General features: G+C 36.0%; 1 pseudogene across 1 annotated transcript; it reads right to left on the minus strand.

Annotated features, from left to right (window-relative positions):
• Window positions 1-884: 884 nt before the first annotated feature.
• Window positions 885-3,382, minus strand: LOC120068118 (protein BASIC PENTACYSTEINE2 pseudogene; annotated as a pseudogene). The gene is made up of 2 exons (XR_016525408.1): window positions 3,181-3,382; window positions 885-2,030 (listed from the first exon to the last, which is right to left on the minus strand). The product of XR_016525408.1 is annotated as a protein BASIC PENTACYSTEINE2 pseudogene (transcript).
• Window positions 3,383-11,180: the final 7,798 nt, after the last annotated feature.

Raw genomic sequence — 11,180 nt, forward strand, 5'->3', positions numbered from 1 at the left:
TACAATGTTTCTCTGCAAAATAAAAATACCCATGGACAATAACCAAATGGAACCAAAAACTTAATAATGAACTTCTTAACTTCAGAAACAAGGTTTCCTCGCGACATAGGTGAATCAAATGCATGAACAAAAATGAGGCCCGATGTCAGATTAAGACAGCCTGATGATAATATATTGTTAAGTTGCACAACAAACTAGAACAAATTCCAGAAAGAGTTAAATCAAGCCCAGCATTCATGTATCAACTTCTAAGTTCTAACATGCATTACATTTAAAACAATATAGACATGCCAAAATCTAAACAATCTTCTAATGAAATCTAATTGAAGAAACTTTCCTACTGTTGTTTTTCACTCTCAGTTCATAGAGAGCAACTGAGGATTGAATCAACTTTACTACTGCAGATGTTGAACAAGTACAAAGGAAAATTTATAACAAAATAGATGAGTGGCCATCTCAGAGGCCATGCGCCTGGATAAATCAAGATGACGATGAAATGCAAGTCTTTTGTGATTTTGTAAAATCAAAAAGGCTTAAAAAGTGTCCCTTTTAGTCCCTTTATTTTCATTTTTAAGAGACAAAGATAGTCACTCTTCAAAGCATGAGTATAGAGACCAAGATGGTCACTTTTGCAAAATGCATGGTCTAAAATGGTCACTTTTTAAAAGTGCAAAGACCAAAATAGACATTTTTAAAGTATATAATCTAAAATGAACCAAAGTTAAAAGTAAAAGAAGCAAAATGAATCAAAACTGAAAGTCCAATAGCAAAGTAGTATTTAAACCAAAGGAAAAAGTTGACAGAAAAGAAATAGAATAATATGGGTAACTGCAAGTTCTGTTTCTCCAAGAAGGCAAGGTCATCCATATCCATCGACCAAGATAAAAGAGAATGCATATTGTATTGTATCAAATCAGTTGACCTTCAACTTAAATAACAATTAGATAACTGATCCAAGACAAAAGATCGAAAGAAAATAGCAATAAAAGATATTCCAATAAATCAAAAACTACTACAAAACGAATCAAGATTGAAGAGGATGGAAATTCCCAAACTTTATGAACCCACCCATAAACTATAAAGAGCAAAAGTTACCAGCTATAGCTACCCAAAGATTGCTGCAAAAGGCCACAGATATATACATGTAAAAACAGACTCGGCCCTCTACCATCATAATACTCTGCTAATCTACCTGATGGTGACAAACTTATTGGTTCCATGCCTCGCCCAATGGCTTCTTAAATCAATTGGGTTAGAGAAGTTATAGCCTTGAGCTGCAAGTTTCTCCAAAACCTTCTTAAAAGCACCTTGACTCATTTTACGACCAGCAATTCTTGCACCTCGCCGCTTCTCACTCATGGGCAAAGGATGTAGAGATAAACTTGTGGTACAACAAGCTGATTGCCAGCCACCATAGCCCCATCTATAACATTGGTGAGGAGTTCCAGTGCAAGAGCATACTGGAATTGGGATGCTAGATATATCCATATCAAACCCGTTTATAACAAGTTCCATCTTCTTCTTTGGTGCCTTCACCTGTTGAACTGAAGGATCATTATTTTTGGGCTTTCGAGGCTTCTTTGGTTTTGGAGTTTTAGGAGCACCCCCATTCTGTCGTTTCTTTGGTTGTTTAGTTCCTTTCTTCACAAGTGGTTCTTCAATCTTGAGGACCATTTCATCTCTTGATGTCTCATGCGACTGTAACATTTGCATGGGTTGCGGGGCTGATGTTTCTGCAAGCAGAGAATAACTAGTATTGGGCGGTAACATATTGAGAAGCTTGTCTCTTTGATGATTTAGCCAACCATCCCTCGCCCAGTTTGTCGGTACTGGTGCTTCAGAAACAACAGATTCCCGTGAATGAAATGCCACATTCATATTAATAATAGCAGAAGGGTCCCGTGCAGGCAGAAAATGTTTCACATCTCGCTCACCAATTGTGGACATGAGCTGCAGACCAAGATGTGCTTTCAAAGATGGTTCATAGTAACCCCAATTACGCATGTTCAACGCATCACCATCCATTAGAACTACAGAGTAAACACAATAAGCAGAGATTACAGGTTAGACTCAAGAAACTCCCCTGTTCTAAACATAACAACCATAGACATATGAGTGAGAGCTCAAAATAGTCACCAACGCTGTGGAATTATATAAGACCAAGAGAACCATTAAAAACCGTTAAATCACCAATTGACCCAAAAGCTTAAGCTAATGGGTGAAAGCGAATTTAATATTATATCATCTAATACTCCTCTCACTTATGGGCCTGAAATATTGGAGTGGAAATAACATTGTAAGGGTTTGAAACATAGGACCTTCTCTGATATCATCTTAAATTATCGATTAACTTAAAAATTTAAGCTAATGGATGAAGATGAATTTAATATTATATTATCTAATAAAAACACAAAAAGTAAGACTAAGAAGGAAGAAAAGAGGTGCTTCAAATCAACCTCAATCACCCAACAAACAAAAAGAACATAGAAATTGAAGAGGAAAAACAAGTGAATTTTCAACATCATTTTGAAATTCCTACAAATTAAAAAAATTGGCCAGCCCCCTGCAATTAAGCCCTAAAGAAAACGAAAGTCATCAAATACTCTTACATTAACTCTCTTTCCCAAACCCAACAGTGAGGATTAAAAATTAATTCCAGCAAGATCTCGATATAACCAAAATGGGTGGATTTAACAGAACACTCTTGATTCAAAAGTTCCAAAATTGGAAATTCCAGTATCCCACCAACCAACTAAAAATTAGGGGTTCTATCTAATTAAAGTCCCTCTTCAATACATAAATCGCAAAAAGAAAAACATGATAAAGGGCAAACATAACGTAATCCGTTAACATAGATTTCCACCATAAACCCTAAAAAGGGGCCAAATTTAGATTCAAAATGCCCATCATTCGGTTACACAAAACAAAATCAGGGGTTAGAAAATATCTTGGAAAAAACCATTAGAAATCACAGTTCATCAGAAACAAAAAAGAATGAAAAAAAAATATAAAAAAGTGGATATAGAAGAAGTATAAAGAACAAATGATAGCAATATTTATATATGAAATGTCAGTGATGGTCAAAGAGCGCGCGCGCACACACACACAAGGACCCCATATATTGAGAGAGAGAGAGAGAGAGAGGAGACAAAGACAGAGAAAGAGAGAGAGAAAACTTACTTGGGTGGGAGTAAACGGCACTTTAGGGTTTTGCCGGAGGAGAGAGAAACTGAAAGGGAAGGAGAGAGAGAGAGAGAGAGAGAGAGAGAGGGAGAGAGAGATATGAAAGAGGCGGAAAAGGAAAAGGAAAAGGAAAAGGAGGAGAAAAAGTGGGTGAAAAAAGGGGAGGGTTCTTTCTTTATTTATTTATATTTTTTTCTTTTTGGAAAAGATTTCATTTATTTAGTAGAAGAAGTAATGAGAAAAATCTTCCAAACTAAATCCAAAGTGCCCTGCAACTCAAAATTAATTTTGTCCTTATCTTTAATAATATATTTTTTATTATAAACATTATAATAATAAATAGATGTTCATTGTTTCGTAACTTAAAAGTCATATGTCAATTTTCATATTGTCGATGTGCCTCGTAGTTATTCATGTTTAGTATTTATGTAAGACTATACATATCCTATTTGCCACTTTGCCTATGAATAGTGACATTTGGTGGATCTTAAAATCATAAACATTGGTGGGTTAATCTACTTCAAAATTCTACTTAAATTTCCATATTACCCAATTTTTATAGTTTTAGTTATTTTATAATTTTAGTTTATTATTATATCATATTATTTATTTATTTATTATATTTAAATATATATTATTATATTGTATTTTTCCATATTTGTTGTACTTCATTGTGCTCCTTAATTTCACAACACGTTATCAGCACGAGCTCCTGTTGATTTCATCGTTGAAGGCAGGTCCTAAAGACAGGTCGGTTTTTTTCCTCTTTATTATAATTAATAACTTAAATGTTATTTTACGTATTTAGTACATATTAAATTTCTGATATAAATACAATATTTTGTGATAGTATTGTCATGACAAACCTTACAAAATTAGAATTCGCAGCCCTTGACATTATTGGCAATAATTATTTGCCATGGGTGCTCAATGTCGAAATTCACCTAGATGTTATGAACTTAGGAGAAACAAAGAAATATAACATTCATTTAGGACAAAGCAAAAACTATGATTTTCTTTCCTCATCATCTCCACGAGGGATTGGAGTATCTTACAATAAAAGATCTCTACATCTTGTGGAAAAATTTGAAAGAAAGGTATGACCATAAAAAAACAGTTATTTTTCCTAAAGCTTGTTATGAATAGATGCATTTAAGGCTACAAGATTTTAAATCAGTAAGTGATTATAATTCTGCATTATTTTAAATTAGTTCAAAATTGTTGTTATACGGAGAAAAAATTATTGATGCTGATATGTTAGAGAAGACATTTTCTACATTTCATGTCTCAAATATGCTCTTGCAGTAATATCGATTATAATTCTGCATTATTTTAAATTAGTTCAAAATTGTTGTTATGCGGAGAAAAAATTATTGATGCTGATATGTTAGAGAAGACATTTTCTACATTTCATGTCTCAAATATGCTCTTACAGTAATATCGAGAGAAATGTTTTAAACAATATTCTAAACTAATTTAATGTCTTCTCATGGTCGAACAAAATAACGAGTTATTGATGAAGAACCACGAATCTCGCCCAACTAGAATAACACCATTATCTGAAGTGAATGTTGTGAATGTTAATAATTGTGGTCGAAATCGTGGTCATGGTCGAGGTCGTGATCATGGCAGAGGAAGAAATAATAATTATTTTTGTGGTGGTTGTTCTAATCAATTAAATTTCAAAAGAAGTACACAAAATAATGATCATAAAAGAAAAGCTCCACAAGATAAGAGTTTAAAGAGTGTTGAAAATAAATGCTTTCAATGCGGAATGACTGACCATCAGTCACGTACTTGTCGTATGTCAAGACACTTAGTTGACCTCTATCAAGCCTCCCTAGAGGAAAAAGAGATAAATGTGGAAGCAAATTTTGCATACCAAGATAATGATATATTTGACCATCCCATATGAAAATTTTGGATGTGGCGGATTTCTTTGAATCTCTCAAAAAGAAGATTGACACAGTTGATAGAACATCAAGTGTTTCTTTTGACTTTGAGAATATCTAGACTTAATGTTGTTGTTTTTCTTTTATCTATATTCATGTTTTTTTAGTAACTTTTGTATATTTTAAGTTTTGTTTTTCTTATTGTAATTATTTTCTTTTAATAAAGAAACATGAATCACTTTTATATGTTGGGTGATTAAAAAAAAGAGCAAAGAAGATTTATGTCTAGCAGACAGTGCTACTACACACACAATACTTATAAATAAAAAATACTTTTTCAAATTGACAATACTGATAACAAAAGTAAATACAATATCAGGTTCTGCAAACTTAATCAAAGATTTTCGAAAAGTAAATATTTTTGCCTAGATAAATAAAATTTACAATTGACAATGCATTGTACTCTAGTCAATCAAAGAGAAATATTCTAAGTTTTAAAGATATATGTTGCAATGGTTATCATATTGAGACTGATAGTAAGAATAATGTGGAATATCTATATATTATCTCTACTATCTCAAATGAAAAATATATATTGGAAAGGTTGTCTGTTTTATCTTATGGATTGTATTATACTCATATACGAGTAATTGAAACATATGCAACAATGAACCTGAAATTCATGAATTCAAATATATTTTCTATTTGGCATGATAAATTGGGTCATCCAAGGTCTATAATGATGAGAAGAATTATTGAGAATTCAAGTGAACACCCATCGAAGAGCTAAAAGATTCTTCAATCTAATGAATTATCATGTGATGTTTGCTCTCAAGGCAAATTAATAATTAGATCATCACCAACTAAAGTGGGAACTAAATCACCTTCTAAAAAATGAAGGTTAACCCTTATTATTAATATTCACCCTTTTTTAAAACGAATTCATGGTGATATATGTGGATCTATTAACCAACCAAGTGGACCATTTAGATATTTTATGGTATTAATAGATGCATCCAGTAGATGGTCACACGTGTGTTTATCATCAGGTTGAAATCTTGAATTTGCAAGATTACTTGCTCAAATAATTAAGTTAAGAGCACAATTTCCTGATTATACAATTAAGGCCATTCGTCTTGATAATGCTGGTGAATTTACATTCAAGCTTTTGATAATTATTATATATTAATTGGGATAAGTGTTGAACATCCTATAGCTCATGTTCATATACAAAATGGTTTAGAAGAATCATTTATTGCAATTAATTGCAAGACCATTGCTTATGAGAGCTAAGCTTCCTTCCTCTGTGTGGGGGCATGCTATATTGCATGCAACGTCACTTATACGCATTAGGCCAGTAACATATCATAAGTACTCGCCATTACAATTTGCTTATGGTCATGAGCCAAATATTTCTCATCTGAGAATTTTTGGATATGCAGTATATATTCTAATTGTTCCACCACACCATAGTGGAATCGGCGATACACCCCTACTTAGTGCTTCGCCACACTACAACTCCTCCGTTAAGAGTAAAGACTGACCCTGATGTGGATTTACGAGAGTCTTTATCAGTCTGAAAGTCAAAATCCGTGTATCTGGTAAGGATCAAATCTTTCGATGCACTACGTAGAACAAACTACCTAGAACAAACTGAACCTCTCCCAAATCTACCTAGAACAAACTGAACCTCTCCTAAATCTTTCATTGGAATTAGGTCGTTACCTAGTTCTAACTGCAATCAGTAGACCTACATAATTCTCAATGAGTAGGATATTGTCTACATATAACAATAAGAAGACTATTGAAGCGTTGATGATCTTCTTGTAGACACAAGGTTCATCAACGTTTTGGTCAAAGCCATACAACTTGATCGCAGTATCAAACCGTATGTTCCAAGATCGAGATGCCTATTTCAGTCCATAAATGGACCAATTCAGTTTCCAAACCGTATGTTCCAAGATCGAGATGCCTATTTCAGTCCATAAATGGACCGATTCAGTTTCCAAACCTTTTGCTCTTGACCTTGGGCTATGAATCCCTCGAGTTGCACCATGTAAATGGTCTCCTCAAGATTGCCATTCAGAAAGGTCGTCTTGACGTCCATTTGCCAGATCTCATAATTATAATAAGTTGTAATGGACAAGAGGATGTGGATCGACTTTAACATGGCAGCAGGCGAGAAAGTCTCCTCATAGTCGACTCCCTTTACCTGGGTATAACCCTTTGCCACAAGTCAAGCTTTGAAGGTCTGTACCTTTTCATTAGCACCTCGTTTGCGCTTGTAGATCCATTTACAACCTATAGGTCGAACCCCATCAGGCTGATCTACAAGATCCCATACTGAGTTGAAGTACATCGACTCCATCTCGAGATCCATGGCCTTGACCTATTCATCCCAGACAACATCCTCCATTTCCTTTCGATAAGACAATGGATCCTCAATGTTGCCATCTGCTACCATAACAAGGATTTCCGTGAAACCCAGATAGCGAATGGGTGGGTTCGCAACCCTCCCACTACGTGAGGTTCCTTCAAATCTTGAGGTGGAATCGACCTACTGGATGAACTCCCATCAACAACTCTTGCTGATGTAGCAGGCTCTTCAACAACTCTTGTTGAAGTTTCAGTAGTTTCATTGGAAAGCCCACGCAACACGACTTTGTTTCGTGGACTGTGCTCTATTATATGATCCTTCTCCAGGAAAGTAGCGTTTGTTGAAACAAACACCCTATTTTCCTTCGGATCATAAAAATAACCCCCTCGTGTACCTTTGGGGTAGCCTACAAAGAGGCATAACCTCGACTGTGATTCAAACTTCTTGGGATTAGCCTCAAGCATATGTGCAGAGCAACCCCAAATGCGGAAGTGACGTAAACTAGCTTTACGCCTGTTCCACAACTCTAGAGGTGTTCTTACAATACTCTTAGAGGGAACACAGTTGAGTATGTATACCGTAGTCTCCACTGCGAAACCCCAAAACGAGTCCGATAAGGAAGCATAACTCATCATCGAGCGAACCATATCTTACAAGGTTCTATTTCTCCTCCCCGCTACACCATTTTGCTAAGATGTACCCAACACTGAGAGTTGGGAAACGATTCCATATTCTATCAAATAGTCTTGGAATGCCGAGTCCAAAAAACTCTCCACCTCGATCCAATCAAAGTATTTTAATCTGTCAATCCAATGCGTTTTCAACTTTAGCCTTGAACTCTTTGAACTTTTGAAAGGATTCAGACTACTGTTGCACGAGATAAACATACCCGTACCTGGATAATCATCAGTGAAACTGATAAAATACTTGTAGCCACCTCGGGCTTGCACATTCATAAGACCACAAAGGTCAGAATGTACTAACTCAAGAGGCTCCTTGGCTCTATAACTTTTTCCAGTAAAAGGTCGTTTAGTCATCTTACCCTCAAGGCAAGATTCACACACTGGTAAAGAATTTTCTTCTAACTCACTTAGAAGTCCATTCTTCACCAATCTCTTAATCCTATTGAGATTGATGTGCCTTAAACGAAGATGCCAAAGTTGGGCATTTTCTTTTGGAGAAATACGTCAACGTTTCGATTGAGTTACGATAGTTCTAAACATTTCAATATTATGAAGGGAATTAATGGCTAACAGACTTAGAACATATAAATTCGATTCCAGATTTGCTGTGAAATAAAAACACCATTTTTATGAATAAACACTTTATCCACATTAAAAGAGATAGTATATTTACATTGCAATAAACACTTTACAGAAATGAGGTTCCTCTTTAGTTTGGGAACATTATATACATCATTTAAAATAAGAAACCTACTCTGTAAAGCTAATTGGAGTCCTCCCACTGCCAAAATTGAGACGATGTGCTCGGTGCCTACTCGCATCGTCATCTCACCAGCCTCCAATTTTCATCAAGATCTAATCCCCTGAAAAGAAGAACAAACATGGTTAGTGGCGTCTGAATCAATTATCCAGGTAGAATCATCATTCTCCACTAAACAAGTTTTAAATACAAGTAAATCACATTTACCTTTACCAATCACATTTACCTTTATCGACCTTGGCCTTAGCCTTGGCTGCTTTCTTCTCTTTCAGATACCGAGAACAGTTTCTTTTTCAGTATCCATCTTGGTTCAAGTGGACACACTTTCCCTTAGCAACCTGTGGACGCCTCCTTGGGGCGACAGGCAGTGGGTTAGCAGATGCCTTCCCTTTTCCCTTACCACCCTTCTTCTTCTTCCTCTTTGCAGAGTTAGAAGTAGAAGGTGCAGACTTCGTTCCTGAGGTCGAACCTTTATGGAAAGTCCTGGAGGATGAAGCAACATTTGCCTGACCCTTGTTCCTTTCCTTACTTTTTAGTAAAGATTGGTAGGTCTACAACTCGTTGAGAAGAGTTGTAAGGTTATATTTCACTTTGTTAAGAATCACATTGCTAACAAAGTGCAGAAAGCTTTTTGATAAAGAATGCAGGATTATGCTAACCTGGCTGCCCTCATCGATGATAGACCCATTCAACTCTGCCACATTAAAGTGGACCATCATGTTCAGCACATGTTCACGAACAGAGGTGACTTTTTCCATTTTGGAGTTAAATATGTATTTAAGAGCCTCATGCATAAGCTGTTCAGTCGGTTGTCCAAACATCCCCCATAGGGACTCCATGATCTCAGCACTGAGACTATAAGCTCATGTTTCTTAGCCAAGACTTCAAAAAGACTTGTCAAGATGTAGGCTCAGGCCTTTTCATTCACCCTTGTCCATCTCTCGTATGCCTCCCGAACATTTCGAGCGGCATTAGAAGCTATAATAGGAGGACAAGCCTCCGTGAGAGCGAACATGAGATCCTCGATGATCAGGATCGTCGTGATCATGTGTTTCCATGTTTTAAAATTATCGCCAGTAAGTTTTTCGGCGCTTAGTAATGCCAACATGGTTGTTGCCATTTTGAAAAAGTTGCTAAAATTACGAACAAAACTTTATTAGATTTTGCTAAACCATTTTTAAACCAATCAGTTTTGTAAAACAGTTTTAAGTACCCTAAGATATAAACTTCTATTTTGCAATGATTCCCCAGTGAGGTAAGACAAACGTCACCGATAGAGTGATCAATTGCCCTTTCACTGGGATGAGACATTCTCAACCATTAGGTAGAACCAACTCTTGGAACTTAACCTAACAACCACCATTTATTCGGTCAGAACTGTTAACCTTTAACAATTTCGCGTAAGTGTGACCCCTCGCTTTCGATGCTAGAGTCCCGCCCTAATGAGCCCACCGTAGGGAACAAGCAGATTAGTATAAGAGACTAAGTTACCTTATCCTCTTACAGGAGATCAAATAAAGAAACGCGCAAAACTGCCATCCTTTAGGGGGACACTCCCAGGGTGTCTCGAGGCGATGCGCAGTAACTTTATTCAATCTAACGAGGGAGACCGAGGGATATGCTATCGCACTTCCCGCTCCCACTGACTATGAACACTCTCTCCATCCACCTTGATATTTACCTACCCAAACACCATCCGTTAGGAGGACACGCCAAAAGTGCCTCGAGGCTGCGGGTAGATCTCATGGTGTGGACTATTTAGAAGATATGTGGAAAGGTTTAAGTGAAGCATCTTATGCCCCAAATACCTCTCATTGAATGTTCTACCTAGGGGTTCATTAACCTAGACAATCCGGCTACTGATTTTAGTCTGTCATCTTTTTAAGTCCATTCATAAACAACATTTGTCTATGAAATATGAATAAGTTCAAGTAGTCACATTTAAATACTTTAATTGATTGTCCTTAACTTGCATGCATGCATCAAATCTATCTAATTCACCTTTCTAGGTAAGTTCCCAGGTAGGGGTGTTACGTTTCCGTCAACTTAAATACCCCAGCCTAGATAGAATCCGCCTTAGACAAAAGGTCCCTTATAGATAGATTTGCTACACTTTAACCTTTTATTAGTCAATTTAATCCTATTAGACTAATTAAAAGATTAAAGCCTTACGGTTGCTAATCATATTAGAACTATGTCATCCAAGTTTTAAACATTTTAAAACCTTGAATTAAACCTAAGTGAGCATGCATGTCTTTCTTATTGATTTTAGTTCTAATTTCTCT

This window comes from Benincasa hispida, chromosome 12 (assembly GCF_027475165.1).
Source record: "Benincasa hispida cultivar pf3 chromosome 12, pf3_genome.v1.1, whole genome shotgun sequence".
In the NCBI taxonomy this organism is placed as follows: domain Eukaryota; kingdom Viridiplantae; phylum Streptophyta; class Magnoliopsida; order Cucurbitales; family Cucurbitaceae; genus Benincasa; species Benincasa hispida.